The following is a 19,273-nucleotide window of genomic DNA, read 5'->3' on the forward strand; positions in this document are numbered from 1 at the left end:
GGTCGAGAGAGCAGGCAGAAGAATGTCCTTTCTTCGTTTGTATTCCAAAATCCTATGTACTACTCCCAAAGTAAGGTTACTTACGCTACTAAATATATTAATATTACTAATAATATCCAAACAAAAGCCCTTATTAACACAACAAGAACAAAGAAATCCAAACTGTAATGATCACTGATCAAAAAGAAACTATAAATAGCTAAAAATAACACAATTTATAAACGAATTAATGGAGCCTATATAGAACAATCTGTGTCACTCGCGTTGTGTTGAACTCAATATTCATGAACTGCTGTCACTTCTGCTAACATAAAACACACTAATAATTATTAACCTAAGCAATTATTACAAAAATAAATGTAGGATCATTTCGTGCGCCACTCTGTAAATAAAGTATATTATTATTTTGGTAAGTATTGATTTATAGCCTAATCCTATAACAATAATGCAAGGTTGTATGCTAATCTCTTCAGTTAAAGTTGAAGGGAAAGAAGATGTATTTGAAGAAAGCGTTGATAATATGAAGTTAAAGTTCTAGAAGTAAATGGTATGAAAAAGTGCATTATATTTTACAAAATTAAATATATTTTTTGTCTAATGATTTCCCAAGAAGACTATAAGGGAAATATTATATTTAAATTAGCAGAGAAGAAGGGATAATAAAGATTACTTTCCATACTGCACTATTACTAAATACTGGGTGGGCAAAAAATCAGTTTCTCCAGATGGGTAGGTTATATATTTGTGTTAAATATAATACATAGTATTTTCAGATTATGCAAATGTTGACAATTTTAGTAGTGAAGAATTAGGAAAGCTTGCATGGAATCTTTGTGGATGGCAGCAATATCCTCATTTCTCTACTAACACTGAATTATAAAAACTTGTTCTGGTTTTGTTTACTGAAGTGCCATTATTCCCGATACAAATACAAAAATACATTGAAAAACACTTGAATAGTAAGTATTAAAGCTGATTATTACTAAATGCAAAATAAAATTTCCACCTGTTTAAATCTGCATGCAGAAGATATTGAGTTTTTAGCTCACTGTTTAATTCGATTGTTTAAAAGGCTTATATAAAGCAATATGACATTTTTATATTATAATTTTAGTTTAAATCATCAGATAGTGAAATGATGACTTTACTTAGTTTGATTATTACACACAGCATCTGTAGCCTAACTTTGAAACAAAAGATGTTTCAAATGCAAAAAGATGTGTGTTAAAATATTTCAATAAGAATTTGGTGAAAAATAAAACTGAACATAACCATAGCCAGAGACACAGACTGAACCATCAATTAAAAAGCCTGCCTATCTCTATTATAATTTAGCTAGTTTTTGCAGGCCATCATAATTAAATTCTGTTTAGATTTATTAGTTTACTTTATGTTGAATTTAACAAATTCAACATAAAACCATAAATGCTGTTTTTATTCATTATTCTATAATTCACAGTCTAGAAATGCTGTTTATTTTTCTATCTTACCAATTCCTCCTATACCTAGTCCTAATCTGTCTTAATTCATTTTTTTTAATTATCTAGTATATCATTTACTTTTAAACTATTAACATTTCATTTTCTGACTGTGAGAGTCATAATTTTTATACTCTAATTACCAACTTTTTACCCCTTCTCAGAGATTCAGTTTGGGATTACTTTATCCATGAGGTCATCATGAAAAGAAAAGATGAAAAATGTTTCCTTAAAAATACATTGTAGTTTTTCATTGTCTTCAGTTCTGCATTTATCAAAACCTAAAATAATTTACCATTAAATTTATTTTTGACTGCCGGCATTTGCTAGTTGATGAAAATGAGGAAAGATTAAATACATTAGTTCAGCAACCCTCAAAAAGTACTAAAGAGCTGCTGTCCCTTTCAGTTTTAAAAATAAAGTATTTAAAGTGTAATACTAATATAAAAAAGTATTTATATTATGAAAAATAATTTTAATTTATTAGCTAAGGCATCAAATATATATAGGCACTTTTACAAGAAAGAGGTAGATTCTTAATTTTCCTTTTATTCATTTGAAATCCAGTGAACAGTTATGAATTGTTTTCTAACTAGTTTTTCTTCAAATATTGCATTTTGCTCTGCATTTATCTTTGATGTGCTTCTATTACCAGGTAGTATATGCAGTTATAATTTCTGATATTCACTTGTTAATTGTAATTAGTTGAATAAAAAAGTATTAAATTCTCTATATTAATTCCTCCCCCCCCCCCCGCCCATATATTTATTCCCTATATATCTGATTTCTGCTTAAGGATGATTTTTTTATTACAGTATTTTCTATCATGTAGTTTTCACATAGAATGAAAAATTTGCAAAATTTGAAATTTAGAATTAATGTAATTTATGTAAGAAATACATTTTACTTTACAAATCTTTTAACATATACTGGATCCTTTCCACTCTATTATGATAAATATTTAATGATTTTAAGTTAATCAATTAGTATTTCTTTTTTATGATATGTTTTTATAATGTAGTAATTAATTAATCTTTTCCATTTGCAGATAGAATATTGTGAAGACAAGAAAAAGTATTGGAGCCAGATGATCCAGATGGTGGTTGGGTAGATACACATCATAATGATCCAGATGATGTCGGTTTAGAAGAAAAAGTATCAGAGATGACATTTGATACCAAAACTGGTGTAAGTGAATTTACAGTGTGACTGTCTTATTTAAGGAAAGAACTTTGCAGGTCATTAACCAAGCTTAGAATTAAAAAACAGAAAAAAAAACAGTAATTATGATAACTGTGTATGCATGTCACTAGGAATAGAGTGAAAGTATAGGGGAAAATGATGAATCAAGCAAGTGCTTGAATTGACACTACTGCTGTTCTGTTTAAACTTGATTGCTGGGATTCAGTAATGAATATTATTCTGGTTGCTGCAACCGAGGAAACCTTGAAAGGTATAATCAGTTCAGTAGAAAAACAGCCATGTGAGTTGGATGGAATATCAATTGGGAAAACCCATATGCATATATGACAAAAAGTATGAAGAACAGAATTAACAGGAAGGGTTTATAAGTGAGTGTTACATCATGTAAGGAAGCTAAGGAGATGATTTATTTGGGAGTAACAAATACAGAAGCCAACAACATGCATCTGGAAATAAGGATTATTAATAATGAGGATTATAATAAAGTCCGCTGTAACTGCAGAGGATGCTAGTTATAAAATAAAACAGAAAACCAAAATATCATACTGCCACATTACCAGTAATTTTACACTGGTTGAGACAAGGCAACGAATTTAATTGTCATTAATTCTTGATAAAGAAGCATGAGATGAGGTAGATGACAGATGAGAGAATGCTTGTAAATAGTATTTGATGATAGATTATTAAGAAAGATCTATGAACCCATAATGGGGAGACAGTACAAAGAGATGAAAGAATCGCTCAGGATTAAAGTTTATCTTAATCAGCAGATAATAAGAAAATACATTGACCAGTACTGGAGACTAAAGTATAAGAAAGGTCGAATATCAAGAGAGCTATTCTCATGAAAGTAAGGGAGAAATACACATAGGAAGAGATGGATTGATTGTGTAAGATAAATGTATAATGGAAAGTAATGAATTTAGAAAAACCAGGACCAGGAGGGATTGATGTAATAGTTGCATCGATCAAGGACCAGAGTGGTGTGGGAGCACCCAATAAGTACAAAATGTTGTATTTTAAAATTTGTCATTTCAAAATTTATATTTTTAAATAATTTTCATCACTGACCATTATGGACGAAAACACAATTTTTTTTTTGTTTAGTAAAAAAATTTAATGATTTTCTTTCACAATGTTAATGCATATTGTCATTAAAAAGAATGTTTGTTAGGAAATTTTTACTACACTTTTCATTAATAACAGGTTATTCAATGAAACTTCTAGTAAGAACAGTTCTTGAAAAACTAGATCATGAGATGAGCAATACAAAAATAAATGTCGCTATGAGATGTTTTTTTACTAAAATTGCCATGTCTATTCTCAAAGTGTTTTAGAGATACTACTATCAGGCATCGATGTTTTAATCATAATAAATAAGAGAAAAGAGTAACAAGATGGCTCTAGATTTTGAGGTAGATTAATAGTAAACAATAAAAACCTACTTCTTGGACATCCAGATATTTTAATTATATTATTTAATTTATATATTAATTATTTATATATTTTTAATTTATATTATTTATCATTCTGAAAAATGACAGAATGATATCTGTATAAAAGAAAATGACAAGGTAATTATTAAATAATTCAATGATCTATTACAAATCGTAATAGTTCCTTTTCTCGCAAGCCAAAGTACTGTGCTAAACTTAAACCATTATCAAATATTTATTAAGTTTATGTATATTCCATTTAAAATATAATATATTTTGGAGTTCCCTTAAAAAATCATAACAAGTTTTTCTAAATTCAAAAATGGGCAGATTAGTACCCATAAGTATGAATATGTAGATTGATATTTATAAAAACAAGAATGCTTATGTATCCTTTTGTTTATATTTATGAATATATAATCTTTGCCGAAGAGAATAATCACTAATTAAATTAATCGCTTATTAAAATTATTATTATATCACTTATTATATCTTACACTTATCACTTATTAAAATTAACGATATCCACTGCTAACAAACTGCTGAAAACAGTACTGTTTTCATACTACTCAACACAATACTTTGGCTTAATTAAAAACAAATTAGAAAGGAATTTATTACAGTTTAAAAAATTACCAAACCATTTAATAATTTTCTCACTAATTTATTAAAATACAATTAAAAATTTTTTACAGAAATAATGCTACCTTTGTCAATTTTTAAATAGTACTAATTAAAAATAAAACCCCAAACTTTCCATAACCCATTCAACTTGTTTCGTAAATATGAGCTTAAATAACTTTCATTAACACCTTCTGATTTTTATATTTTTTTATATTTAGTGTATTCCATGTGTTTACCTGAATATTATTTTGTGTGTATAAATAATTAATTGTGTTACAATGTGATACTGGTCTAATTAATTAAGTTTTACTGTGATTTCTCTTAATATATCCACAGGTAAATGTTGGCACAATTTTTTTTTTTATCTGTGGAATATAATATCTCTTTCATTTTTCTGTTTAGCCTCCTGAACCATCATAAGGTATTACTTCAGAGGATAATACGTATGATTGTAAATGAAGTGTAGTCTTGTACAGTCTCAAGTTGAATATTCCTGAGATGTGTGGTTAATTGAAACCCAATCATCAAAGAACATCACTATCCATGATCTTGTATTGAAATCCATGTAAAGTAATTCCCTTTACTAGGATTTGACTCTTAGAACTCTCAACTTTGAAATCAGCTGATTTGCATTGACGAGTTCATAGAGTATCATATATATCCATCCTGTATGTGATCTATGTAATATGTTATTATGTAATAATTACAATAAAAGAATTATTTATTTATTTTAGTTGACAACTACATTAAAGAACTCTGTGTTATAAAATATTTAGTCGATGTTAATGGCTACTTACTCACACTTATAGATAAAATGCTATATAAAAAAAACACATTTAACATGAAATATTTAATGCTACATATAGATTGGTTGTAAAGTAACTATTTTAAATAACTAATAGTTTTTATATTTAATAATATATTATAATGAAACAGTTTTGTTCTGTTTCTTAGAACTTACTTGGGTAGAAATAGAACAGTACCTGTTTATCGGAGAATATGCTCAACAATGCTTTATATCACTTCAGCTAATGCAGTTAGCCTTCCACTATGAAGTGCATTTAATGATATGAGTTCACCAATGGTAGCTGGACCACTCATCAAATCTTGCTGTATTTGATCCTAAGAATATTACGAACTGCCATGTAAAGCCAATATGATCTGTAGAACAGATCATAAAACGACCCAGATGCCAACCCTCTACATCCAGGTTGTGAGGTTGTATAAAAGGTGTGGGGTATATTCATAGGGTTTACTTGAACCTGAAGTCATACCCTGCAAAATTTTCTTAAGGAAGTGGATGTAGAAGTTTTATTAAATTTTTAATTCTTAGTAGAGTGTTGATATGAATTTGACGCATTCTGATCAATATTCCACTGTAGAGTTCATGCTGAAATGCTTTGTCATTCTCAAAAATTACAGTCATGAGAAATGCTGGTGCTGATGTTATGTATTAATAAAATAGGTGATCTCTTATATTGTAAGCATCACATATAAACATTTGTCACTAAATATAAAAGTTATAGCAAATTAAAATATGGAGGTAATTTACAACCTTTCTGTATACCGATAAAACTTCATAAAGATAATTTCTAAATTTGTAAGAACAGCAGATTTGATGTAGCTTTCAAAACTACCCACAAACAAAAAAATCTACATTATAAGACAAATCAATAACAGTGCTGATCAAACAACCCATAAACCCACGAGTATAAAATTAAATTGCAGTACCTGTAGTTAATATTACATTGGACAGACTGAGTGTAAATTTTCAAAATACATGGGACATGCACAAAAAACATTACTTCATATAAATGATATATATATATACTTAAAACAGGTGTACTAGACCTCCCGTCCTCCTTTTCTAAAATTGAAGGAAGTGATTTTCTGGAAGATGCAAAAAAATTCTGGTTTTGACCACGCTAACTAGATTAGACGTTAATTTTTTTAAATGGGACACACATATTTGCACCTCGAATTTGGATTCTAGAGAAATACATAAGTCTTGCCCGAAACATTTTTCCATAAAGTGGTATCTTTAACCTCTAAATAACCTTCGAACGAATTTTACCTAGTCCTGAATTCCTTTCAAAAACTCTTTTAAGCACCAGAAACTTTATATTTACAAAACTTTTTAATATTTTCTATGTAAACACTATAAATAAACAGGATGTATCATTAAGCTCTCCCGGGACTTTTTAACCTATTCTGTATGTGAAAATAATGGAAAAAATTCATACAAACAAATGTCCTAAAAAGGATTGTTTGCAAGTTACGGCTTGTACAAAATTTCACTTGGATTTCAGCTACCCAGATGAAATGAAATCGTATTGAAATTTTTAGGAAGTTAATTAAGGGACAAAATTAGTGATTTCTTATGGTTTTTAACTTGAAAAATCTAATAAAATAGGTCCCAGAATGATAATAAGCTGTACTTATTTACAACAGAGAAATACACGATGTGGTATTCATTTTGGCTGTCTGTAATGGTAATGCTACAGCTGCTGCAGTAGAATATGAAATAAGTTTTCAGAATCGCAGGATTCCAGATTCCAAAAAACCAAATCGGCATGACGTTTTGCTATCTTCTGGAGAAAGGTTCACTACCTAGTATTTGTACCAGCTATGAAAGACTTGACCTATGAACACGACCGTTATTGATGAAATTATTATTGATGCAGTTCAACGCAGTCCAGCACGACATCTTTCTAAGTTGATCAGCATTTCACATTCGATTGTTTGTAGGACACTAAAACAAAACATGTTTTATCCTCTAAAGATAAAGAAACCAATGTGCTTTACTAGTCATCTGGTGTTTATTCAACATCTGATATCATCTGTAAATTTCTTGTCATGCTCTCTTCAATAATAAAGAGTGTTATTTACAGAAAGTAAAAATGCTAGTTTTGAACACCGTTCATCAAAATCTCATCATAAATATCATTGTTTTTCTGCTTTTCTTGAACTGTAATGGATTTAATGTTTAGTCCCTTTATGGATAGTCCATCATCGATTCCACCATTTTTCAATCGTTTAAACCTGGAGTCTTCACCATTCTGAACTAACTTATTTTTATTTGCCGAGGGGGACAGATAAGCATTTTTTAGCTACGTCTTTTTTTTATAAAATTAATGTAATTACTATTGCGTATCGGTTGCTATTTTAGACGCTTAATATTGAACGGGCTGAAACATTTAGAAAGGATGAAAAAAAAAGAATTTCTTGAGATTATTTCTTTGTTATATATTACTGCTGGTGTAAAATTACACAAGTTTATTAAAGATGACAAGAAATTTGCTTCGCTTTTATTCACTCGTATAGTAAGTACTTGAGGGGTGCATACCCTCAAAGGTATTATCTTACTAATTTTCATTTTTAGTTATTTAAAAACATTTAACATAATTTTTATTTAAACTGCGGATAAACCTGTAAAAATAAAAACAAGTTTTTAAGAAATGCAAAAATGAAAAAAATTGCAGAGAAATAATGTAATGAAATCGCTATCAAATGTAATGTGTCTGAAATGAAAAAATATATTTTTCACGCGATTATCAGAATGTAATCAGGATATTTGTCATTGTAATATTTCAGTATTAAGCAATGACACGGACAATGTAATGATGACCTATTTCTTCAGATTGTCATGTAGATAGTTTTTTCCTTCGGTACCACCGTTCAGTATTACTTCATCTGAAGTAATACCTAACTTCAGATGAATGACAGTTTTTGTAGCATTTGAAAATGTCATGACCAGGATTCGAACTCGGATCTCCGGATGAAGGGCCGAGGCGCTACCACTTGTGCCACAGAAGCTGGCACTTGTTAATTTATCTGAACATAACTGACAAGACCATTAGAGGAAGTTCTTTAAAATAGAATTTACATCTGATCTATGAGGAGTATGATGTGAACATACATACCTACATACATATTCGTATATAAATTTTATAAAAGTTTTTTGTTGATTTCAGACCTTTTTCTTTGTATTAGTTAAAACGGAAGATAAACCTACAAGTAGGTTCAAAGGTTCAAAGTAGGTAAATTTAATAAATCGATATGAATATGCCACTATAGTTTAGCCGATGAAAGAAGAAATTAGAGTTTGAGCTGTTATAATTTTGATGCTAAGCGCTAAAAAAAAATAATATCCATGAAATGAACCTATCACATTTTGTACAATTTTAATGAGACATGTAAAACTTGTTGAAATAATACATTCATAGAAAAACATTGGAATACTTGATTCTCATTCCTTTTAAATCTTTATACATTTCCTATATGAATTTCAGAGCTTTATAACTTTTACATATTATGTTTATAAAATATTAATTTCAAGTTGTTTCAGTGATTATTTTGAAGATAAATTGTTCTTATAAAAACATAAAGTAATAGCTGTGTCTTTATCGTATCAAAATCTTTCTCTTTTACTTTTTGAAATTTTACTCTTCTTGGTATATGCAATTTCTGAGCCGTATAACTTACACTAAAGTATTCTGCAGAATACCTAGTTAATTTACATTAAAATCTGGAATTCTATTCGTTTATATCCTAACAATTATTTGTTTGAGGAACAAATAATTGTTATATAATAATAATAACAATAATAAATTGTTATATAATAATTGTTATATAACAATAATAACATTTAGTTATTATTACGGGATAATAATACCCCGGATATTTTGGTCTATTACAGGGATATTTTGATCATATTACAGGAAAAAGTCGCAGGAATTCAAGTCAGGTGAATAAGGTGATTGAGGAACTACAGGAATGTTTTTCTTTACCAAAAACTCATTAATTGAGAGTGCATTGTCATGATGCAGCATCCAGTTGTCTTCAGTGGCTGGTCTCACACCAGCAACTGTTTTATGGAGTCTTTCAAGATTTTCTAGGTAAACATATTGATTTACAGTCTATCCTGTAGGCAACAATCTTTATGGAAAATTTCATTACTATCGAAGAAACAGATTTGCATTGTTTTAATTTGCTCATTATTGCTTTTTTGGGACGCAGTGAATTTGAAGTATGCCACTCCTTCGTCGGTGTTTTGTTTCTGGGTCGTACTCAAATATCCAAGATACATTACCAGTAATAATATTTTTTAGAAAATCAGAATTTGTTTCAATTAGCCTTAGAAAATAGTTGCACACTTCCACCCTGTTGTTTTTCTGTTCAACAGTGAGGTTTTTTGGGACCAATTTTGCACAAACTTTTTTCATATCCGATTCGTTTGTCAAAATTTGATAAATTGTGGTACGGTTCAAATTCAATTGTTCTGCAATCATTCTGACAGTTAATCGCCGGTCGTACTGTATCAAGTCTCTGATTCGCTTAACATTGTCATCACTTTTTTGACGTTAACGGTCTTCCAGAGCGTGGATCGACCGCAACTGAATCCCGGCCATCTGAAAATGCTTTAAACCACCTAAAAACTGGAGCTTGTGACAAGAGCGCCATCTCCATACGCCCTTTTCAATTTTGAAAAAGTTTCAATAGCATTCTAACAGAGTTTAACACAAAAAAAGGTGCTCATAATAAGTATCACTCATTTTTGTAACGCACAATAAAAACTCGTTTCACGGCAAATTTGTTTACGTCTCACGTGGCATCAATATTCTAAAAATATTAATACCTAATATAAATCAGCTGGTCATATAATAACCATATGTTTACTAGTAACTTTAAAGCGGTTGTCAAAAAAATTTGTCTCATTATTTTAGATCTCGTATATCTATTACATAAAGATGAAGAGGGGTTTTGTTTGTTCGGGATAAACAAAAAACCACTCGATCAAACGCAACCAAATTTTTACCCATGTTTCTTGGCATAACTGAGAAGGTTTTTTGATGTATTTCATTTCAAAAAATCTCGAAGAACCAACTGATAGATTGCTTTCAAATTTTCAGGATACATTCGTATTACACCAGGCTTCCCTGGTGTAATACGAATAAATCCTGGTTTTAAGCCACAGACCGAGGCTCTAGCTCCCTTGAACATTAAAATATTTCTTATTTCTTCACCACCAAGGAGCGTGAAGTTGTAAATTAAAGATATTCATTACGGAAAAAAAAGATTAATTCTTTTACTTCATTATTATAATAATGAAATAAGTTATGAATTTTTAGTCGTCAAAAGTGTGTGTACTTTAGTTATAGCTGTTATTCTAACCCACCAGGTCAGTCTAGTGGTTAACTCTTCATCGCAAATCAGCTGATTTGGAAGTCGACAGTTCTAACGTTCAAATTCTAGTAAAGGCAGTTACTTTTATACGGATTTGAATACTAGATCATGGATACCGGTGTTCTTGGGTTTCAATTAACCACAATTCTCAGGAATGGTCGATCTGAGACTGTACAAGACTACACTTCAAACCCATCATCCTGTGAAGTCTTATGGTGATTCCGAAGGCTAAACAGAAAAAGAAAAGCTACTGTTATTCTGTCTTTTTCTAGTTTCTATATTTTTTTGTTATTTATCAGTATATAGGTCTGAATATTTGTTATTTATCAGTATTATTCTCGGATAATGAACAGTGTGCAGGTCCAGGGGAGCGTAGCCTTCTAGGTAGACGGGAATGGCGACTGAAGTTAACTCTTTGGGTGTTCAAGGCACCGTCCCTCTGTAACACAGGAATGGCGAGCGCAGCGCTCGCCATTCCTTGCGCCCTTGGGAGGCCCTGACTTGGGTCGAAGTTTTACCTTGGCCTTGGGGGTCCAGGTTCCGACTAGTCTTTAATAAATTACTGAATTATCTTCACATAAATTTATATGAATAAAATTAAACGTTTTTTATCCACAAATATTGCTGTTGTACAAACAGCAGTTGTTAAAATCTAATTGAAGTATAATCAACAAAAAAATAAAGAACCTTAATTTTCTTCATCTTAAAATAAAATAACTTTATATTAAATGGAATAATAGTTTTTCTCAAATGATTTTTATTAATATCTCATAAATTGCAATATTTTATATTTATATATATTTTCATTCTTCAATTATTTTTTTAACTCTTTGCCGGTGGATTAAAGATATTTTAATAATAATTTTTCCATATAAAAAGCTTAATTTGTGACTGTAGGCTCATCCTCAAAGATTCAAATATTGTATCATTTTTATTTTTGCAAGTCGCTTAATAAAATATTAATGAACAAGTTTGTTGTTAAATAAAGAATTTTTGCTCAGGAAATGGAAACTGAGAGTTTTGTACTTCAAGATTCATAATGGCATGACAAAGACAATGTTTTTTTAGTTGATTTTAATTTTTTAAATTACACTTTTTGCTGAATTAATTACATAAACAAAAATATATACAAGTAATATTGTACAAGTAATTGTTTGTAAATTCTAATAATTTTTTTTCAATTATCATTTTAGTTTTAATATGTTTTTTATTAACTAGATGTTTTACAAAACTTTTTTTTTATAGTATTTATTTCAATTAATTTTTTTTTTCCATCTTACTATTACACAGAATTTTACCATATCTAAACACATGTATGAGAACTTTTCTAAAACTAACTGCTGATTGGCTCTTAAGAGAAAAAAAACATTATTATATAAATAACTAATCTGTTAATCAGATATCATTTCTCCATGACATTATATTGCAACGCTAATTTTTGTTGACCCTTATCAAAGAACTTATCACCCAAGTATCCAACTGAGATGGTAATTAATTGGGGCCAAGTTTAGTCTATAAAGGTATTTGTTGAGAATTTAGCTTTTGAACTAAATTAAGACTTTTTGTATCTCCAGATTAGGGCCAAGCATTTTAACGCAGAACAGTGACTTAGTGAGTATCTCTAGAACTTCTTCATTGTTTTGTAACAAATTTTTATTGTAATTTTGGGACAAATATCATGAATTATCAGTAAAATTCCCTTTCATTTCCAAAACAATGTAATTAATTAATCAGTTTCATAAACAAACAGTTTGATAAAGCCTGCTTGAATTTTTTTTGTGCGTTAAATGATTGTTTGTCCACTATTTAAACTGTTTCTTGGGTTTCACACTCAATATATAACCCCACATTACTTCTATACTTAATCACTCACTATAGGAGGTTATGAGCTAACCTCATCGTGCACGGCTTGAGCAGCCATTTACCATCCACTCTTAAGATCTAGCTTTTATTGCCTTGACTGTAGTCGTTTTTCTTCGTGAATATCTTCTTCCTTGCAATATTAAGCCATTTTGGCTGGTTATAGACAAACCCCTTGATATTTTTATACAAAAAAAACAGCAGAAATTCATTGGCGTAAGGAATGATGGACAGCAATGGAACCAATAAAGATATAAATTGGATTTAAAATTAGTACTTGCAACAATAGATACGAGATGGTAAATTCATTATTTCTATTATTATTTTAATCCTAGCGTCGAACAAGTTTCAAAACCATTACATTCTTTCTGCATATTAGTCATTTTTTTATGGTAACCTCTTACACAGAACTTATGATAATCCAGCAGTTCTGTCATTTATAATAAATCATTCTTGAAATTTGTATAAATTTATTTGAAAGCACAGAAATCTTGAAACTATATCAAAACATTTTAAATTTTTGTACAAATTTATTAGTCTTAAGTATCACCATTTCTGCCTCATTGTACTTATATGTGGACACATCTCAAAATTTCTGGTGCTAGTATCTCAACATTGTCACTTGTAATATTGTTACAAAAACAATTGTTGATAAAAGAAATTACATCATACAAATCATGATTGCAAGGAGGAAACAATGAAAGATACATGTTATTGACTTTTGCTTTATGACATTAGAGAAAATGGATGGTAGATAAATATATGTTGAGATTGTAGGTTACGGGTGGTTATTATGCTTGCATTGTATTGTTTTCACAACCGGTTAATTTTCAGCAGCCAATCAGAAGTCAGTTCTGAAATATCTCTTGTGTCAGAATTTTTCATATTGCCGTAATTTAAAACAAAATATTTCTTTCATAAAATATAATAGTTTAATATCAAAAACCTAGTCTGTTTGTATTTAGTTAGATTATAATGCATGCTTTAATAATAGTTGAAACATAACTGATCAAATCTTAAATGACATATTTATTTTTTTAAATGCGTATTTTAACTTTAAAGTTGGTACGTGTTGTATAGTATACATTAGTAAATATAATGTTATGACTAACTGATCTTTTTTAAGCTCAGTTATATAATTTTATTTTGATTAATTGTAATACTCTCTTATGTAAGTCCTTGACAGTAATTATGTATATTCTACTCCATTTCTTTTATTGTTTTCATATGTTTGTACCTTTTTTTCTGTTTAAGAATTGTTTTAAAAATTTAAATAAGTTAATTGAATTGAATTTTTATTTAATTTTCTTATTTTTTTAAATTACTATAGTAGCTATACCGGATTTAATTTAACTTAGATGGTTCTATAATTATGATCTATTGAATATAAGATACATTAACATTAAAAAAAAAAAAAATATTAAATCTTTTACCGATTGAATAGAAACTATTTTATGAATAGTAATTACAGTGAGTGGAATAGAATTTGAAATTACTGGTGTGAAGGACCTACCTTAGATTTAAACATATTATATTAAACAAAAATGCATGTGCTTTTTAATAATTTTTTCAAACGCTATAATTTAATGAATTCTTGAGGGAGTTTCATCAACATTTTGATATCAAAATCTAAGTTTATGCCACATCCAATCTGGTCAGGTATCAATTTAATAATAAATTTTGGCCTACAATCCATCACTATAACAAGCTGCAGGTACATTCATTATATGAACAAGGGATGAAACTGCCTGTTAGCCCTGAATCAAGAAAGCATTATGTTATTGCTGCCCTTCAGAATATTGTACGAATAAAATAAAAAAATGAAATCTAATCATTAGAATCTATATAAATAAAAATGTAAATGTTTATTTGTTCAAAATCTTAAATCTCTGAAAGTTCTTCACTGATTGTTTTGAAATGTTGACATAATGTTGTATTCGAATACACACATGTTTTTATATTATGCCTAAGATGTCACACCTGTGACAGGTAAAAAGATGCTTTTTTTTTAAAAAAAACAGCGCTATCTATTGGATGTAAAAGCAACACATGCTATACTAAATATTATACGATTCCATTTCAATGTTTCTGATATGTGTTTCCGCTATAGAGTAAAAAACTACTGGACCGATTTACATGCAAGGAAAAATGGAGAAAAGGGGAAAGGGAAATGGAGGAAGGAAAGTGAAAGGGGAAATGGGAAAAGAGAATCATAAAAAGGGAAAGATTAAATTTTGTGAAGTTTTGTTAATGTTTTATCAAACTTTCAATTGTGTTCATTTAATCTATATATATACTCAAATCTAGCAATAGCGAAGCATTGCTGGGTCTGATATTATTTAATAAAAATCAGTTGATATAATTTTGCCTTAAGTATGACGGACTTTTTCACTGATTGACCCAGATTCAAATTTTTTAATTTTAATAAAATCTACTGGTTTTTTCTCTATAAATTAAATAGAATATAAGGAATTTCACGTATTTTCTACTCCATTCACCTGGTGTTAGCACATTTATTTCCTTATATTTATAGTTTTTGTGCATAATTTGTATTTGTATTTCTTATTTACATTAAAATTAGTGAGATACCTTTTTGAATTTTTAAAACTAATCTGACGGTTCACACAATGCATTATGTAACAGAGAAAATGATTTTGTATTCAATTGTTATTGCAAGACAATGATATTGCTCCACAAAACTTTTTTAATGTGCTTTTTTATTCTGGATTTGAAATTAAATAATAGATGATAAGACAATGATTTTGGAACAAACGATTTTAGATTTAAATGATTCAATAAAGAGCACTGTTCTTTTGGTGATATTTCACACCCCTGTCATTTTTAATTTTTTTCCTTTTTTTTATTTTATAACTTGTGTAAAATCAATATCAGATGTATCATTTTTACTCTAAACTACTCTGTCAGTGCTGGCTTCGCCCACACTTCCCGTCTGGCCAGACAAAGCCTTGTGAATCCTATTGTGTTTATTATCCTTTTACTAATGAGAATAATACTGATAAACAACAATTAAATCTTGTTCACTTTATGAAAACTATTAGTGATTAATAATTTCTTCAAAGCAACAGATGATTGTTCACTCAACAACTTTGACTCAAAATTTTGATTGATCTGAAGTAATGCGGGTTTCAGATTAGTCAGCCCCCATCTTAAAACAGTTTTTTTTTTCATTTTCATAGTGTTACCTGTCAAACAACACAAGGAAGTAACCTTACTTAGTATCTCTTTTTTTTTTCTTTTATGTTTTTTAGTCAAGTAAGTCAGGTGCAGCCAGTCGTGTCGGATTTATAGTAATGATTGCAGTGACTTTGTTGGTTAGGTCACTGCATTATACAATCATCGCATCTTTAAAAAAAATTAATTAAATTCAGTATTGAAAAATTAAATGAATCTCACTCAGAATTTAAAAATTACTTTAATTAGATTTTTTAATGTTAATTAATGGTGTGTAAAACAAAAAGAAAAGATTATGCTTACTTAGTAGTAAAAGATTGCATTTCTATAATATGGACCGTTTGATAAATTAATAGTAGTTAGAACAAAAAAAGAGTGTACGACTGTAATGCTACTTTATCCCCATGCACCAAGATTTATCATGAAATTAAGGTAGAGTGATGCCTGCTTCACCCCAATAAACTGTTTGGGGATATAGAATTTGGATTTGATCAGTTTTGTTAAGTATATTACATGCATATTGAATAATGGTTTTTAAGAACCTAGCAATACCAGCATTGTAGGTTTATTTAATTTATCTTTTTAATTGAAAAAAGTTGCTTATTTCAAAATTTAATTGAAATTTGATGAGATGCTGCCTAAAGTTTTGATTATATATATATATTTTTTTTTTTCTTTGTCGAATAATTCAATATTATACGTATTGTTAATTTATTTTTATGTTTGGAATTAGTAATATAAATATATATTTATAAATATTTACAGGATTTTTTACAGTGTTAGTCAGAACAGTTAAAAATGTAACTGTTATCAAAGAATATTCGCACTTAAATCACAGATCAAGTTACTGACTTGCAAGTGTACAAACATATTACCAGTTTAAGACATATTATTATCATTTACCAAATTTTGTCAATGTACAAAATATATGTTACTGTGAAAGACTTTCAACTTTCAGCCTCATTAAGTTAAAGAATATAATAGTAGTCAAATTATTAAAAGAACATTACATTAAAAATAAAGTTTTACCAATTAAAATAGTAAGGTTAGGTTACCTTACCTATGATTTTCCTAATTACTTTCAAATTTTTAATTTTATTAATGTCCATGAATAAAAAAAAATTTGAATTTAGTATTTTGAATTCATTTAAAAAAAAAAAAGTTGTATTTAAATGAAATATTACACAAGATTATAATAATAATAATTATAACAGTTGTGTACGATATAATTTCTGTACACAATTAATATATTCTTCTCTTGGCTTTGTTAATTTTTTATTGTAATAACTAATAAAGAAAGAATGGAAAACCTGAATACTTAAATTCAAAATTTCTTTAATTAAAGAATTATATTTTACTTGATAGATTAATGAATTGCAGTAGATGAGCATAACACGAACTATATTTAACGGGTTATTAAAAGAAAATAACTAAAAGTATTGTTAAGAACTGTTTACTATATGAAGTAAAAATCGAATAACAAAACATGCATTTCTAACTTATGCATAATCTAACTTATATAACTTATACTAAATCTAACTTATGCATAATTCTTAATGTAATATTACTGTGTTGCTCTCATGTTGTTTCTCTTCTATATTATACTTCAAAACTGCGTTTCAAAGCTTCATGAATAAATAATGACAACTAAAAATATTGATACTAATTTTTAAAAAGTATATATATTTAACATAGAAAGACAAACAGAGTTAATTTTTCAGCATAGAAATGGTGAGATTTTTTTTCATTTAATGTTTTGATGAACTGAAAACACTAATATTCTGCATAAAAAAAGGCAAAATGAATTCCATTTTTAAAACTAACTTTTCTTTAACTAGAAAAATTATTTTATATATAAGCCTAACAAGTAGATAAATGAACTCATATTCTACAACCTTATTTCCAATAACTGTAATCATTTCAAGACAAGATACTTTGAATGTCTTGGTCTTTCATCCAGAGGTCCTGGGTTTGAATCCTAATCAGGCACATTTTAAACACTGAAAAATTTTTCCATATTCCACATGCACAAACTTTGAGCTTATGGTGATTTAATCATAAAAAACCACATAAACTTCGTTTTAGCAGATGCAATTATACAAAGTTAGCTCCATTACATATTTTGTAGTACTTAGGGGCAATCACTTTATAAACAATTTTAAGTATTACTTAATTGATGATATTATCATTACAACTTCATTATAAGCTTGTTCATTTTTTTAATGTCTCAAATGTTTGTTACCTAATTAAGATCTTTCAGGTACATTCAATCCTATGTTTATGTTGTAGTAAAAAGTTATCTAAATAAGATGGTATAGAAGAATTAAGTTAACAGATTACCAGTTTACATTATTAAGATAAAGATCAACAGTATCTTTAAATAAATACACTTTTAATAATAAAAAAATTCTACCATCCACAGTTAAAAGTAACAAACTCCTACTTCAATATAAAAAAGTGCCTATTAATAAAAAAAAAACCAACATTTTTATATTTCATATAATATTAAACACACACACATCCCATGGAGAACTTTTAAGAAATTGTTCTACTAATGAAAATAATAGAAAAATCCATATAAACATAGGTCTGGAAACGCTTTGTTTTTGAGTTACCACTAGCGAAAGATTTCAACCGAATTTCAGCTCTTCTAATAAAAAGAAACGCTACTATAATTTTTCATATCTAAATTTAGGAGTAAAGTTGATGGTTCCTTATGTAATTTGATCTGGTAAATAGGATAAAACGGGTCCCAGAACTGTAACTTCAGTAGTTTTTAAAGTATACATGATGTAAAACACAAAATTTGACTTCAAGAAACAAACCTTTTTAGGTTTGTAGTACAATAGCTTCGTTAAATAACTAATAAATGCAGAAAATTTAGTAACAAAACTTGTAGAGAAGTTAATCCTAAGAAAACTGAGGTGAATAGAGCCAATGAAATGTTAACAAAAACTTAAAATCTGGTTTTTTATGAACAACCATTCATTATAGAATGTTCCTGAAAGAACATGCCCTGTAAGTTCCTCAGTTTCTTCATACGGCACTGTATAAAATGAAGTGAATTTTCTATTTTTTTTTTTTAAAGTGTGATCCATAAAAGAACTAGCCTATTTTAAGTGTTACCACTGTCATTAGTAAGATTTAAGATACCTGCAAAGTTATTTTGAAATTACATACCCTTATCTTGAGTGTTTTCAGATGACAGCATCCATCATCTCTTCAGAAATATACAATTAACAGGATTCTTTTCTCCCTCACAAATGTAACTATACACTGGACATTGAGTCCTAT

General features: G+C 28.6%; 1 protein-coding gene across 1 annotated transcript in view; it reads left to right on the forward strand.

Annotated features, from left to right (window-relative positions):
* Positions 1–19,273, forward strand: part of LOC142327920 (uncharacterized) — a 49,980-nt gene that overhangs the window by 14,768 nt on the left and 15,939 nt on the right. Inside the window, exon 2 of the mRNA XM_075371292.1 lies at positions 2,527–2,666. The gene's annotated coding sequence lies outside the window, so the exon portion shown is untranslated. The remainder of the gene's footprint in view (positions 1–2,526; positions 2,667–19,273) is intronic.

Source organism: Lycorma delicatula, chromosome 7 (genome assembly GCF_047948215.1).
Source record: "Lycorma delicatula isolate Av1 chromosome 7, ASM4794821v1, whole genome shotgun sequence".
Lineage (NCBI taxonomy): Eukaryota > Metazoa > Arthropoda > Insecta > Hemiptera > Fulgoridae > Lycorma > Lycorma delicatula.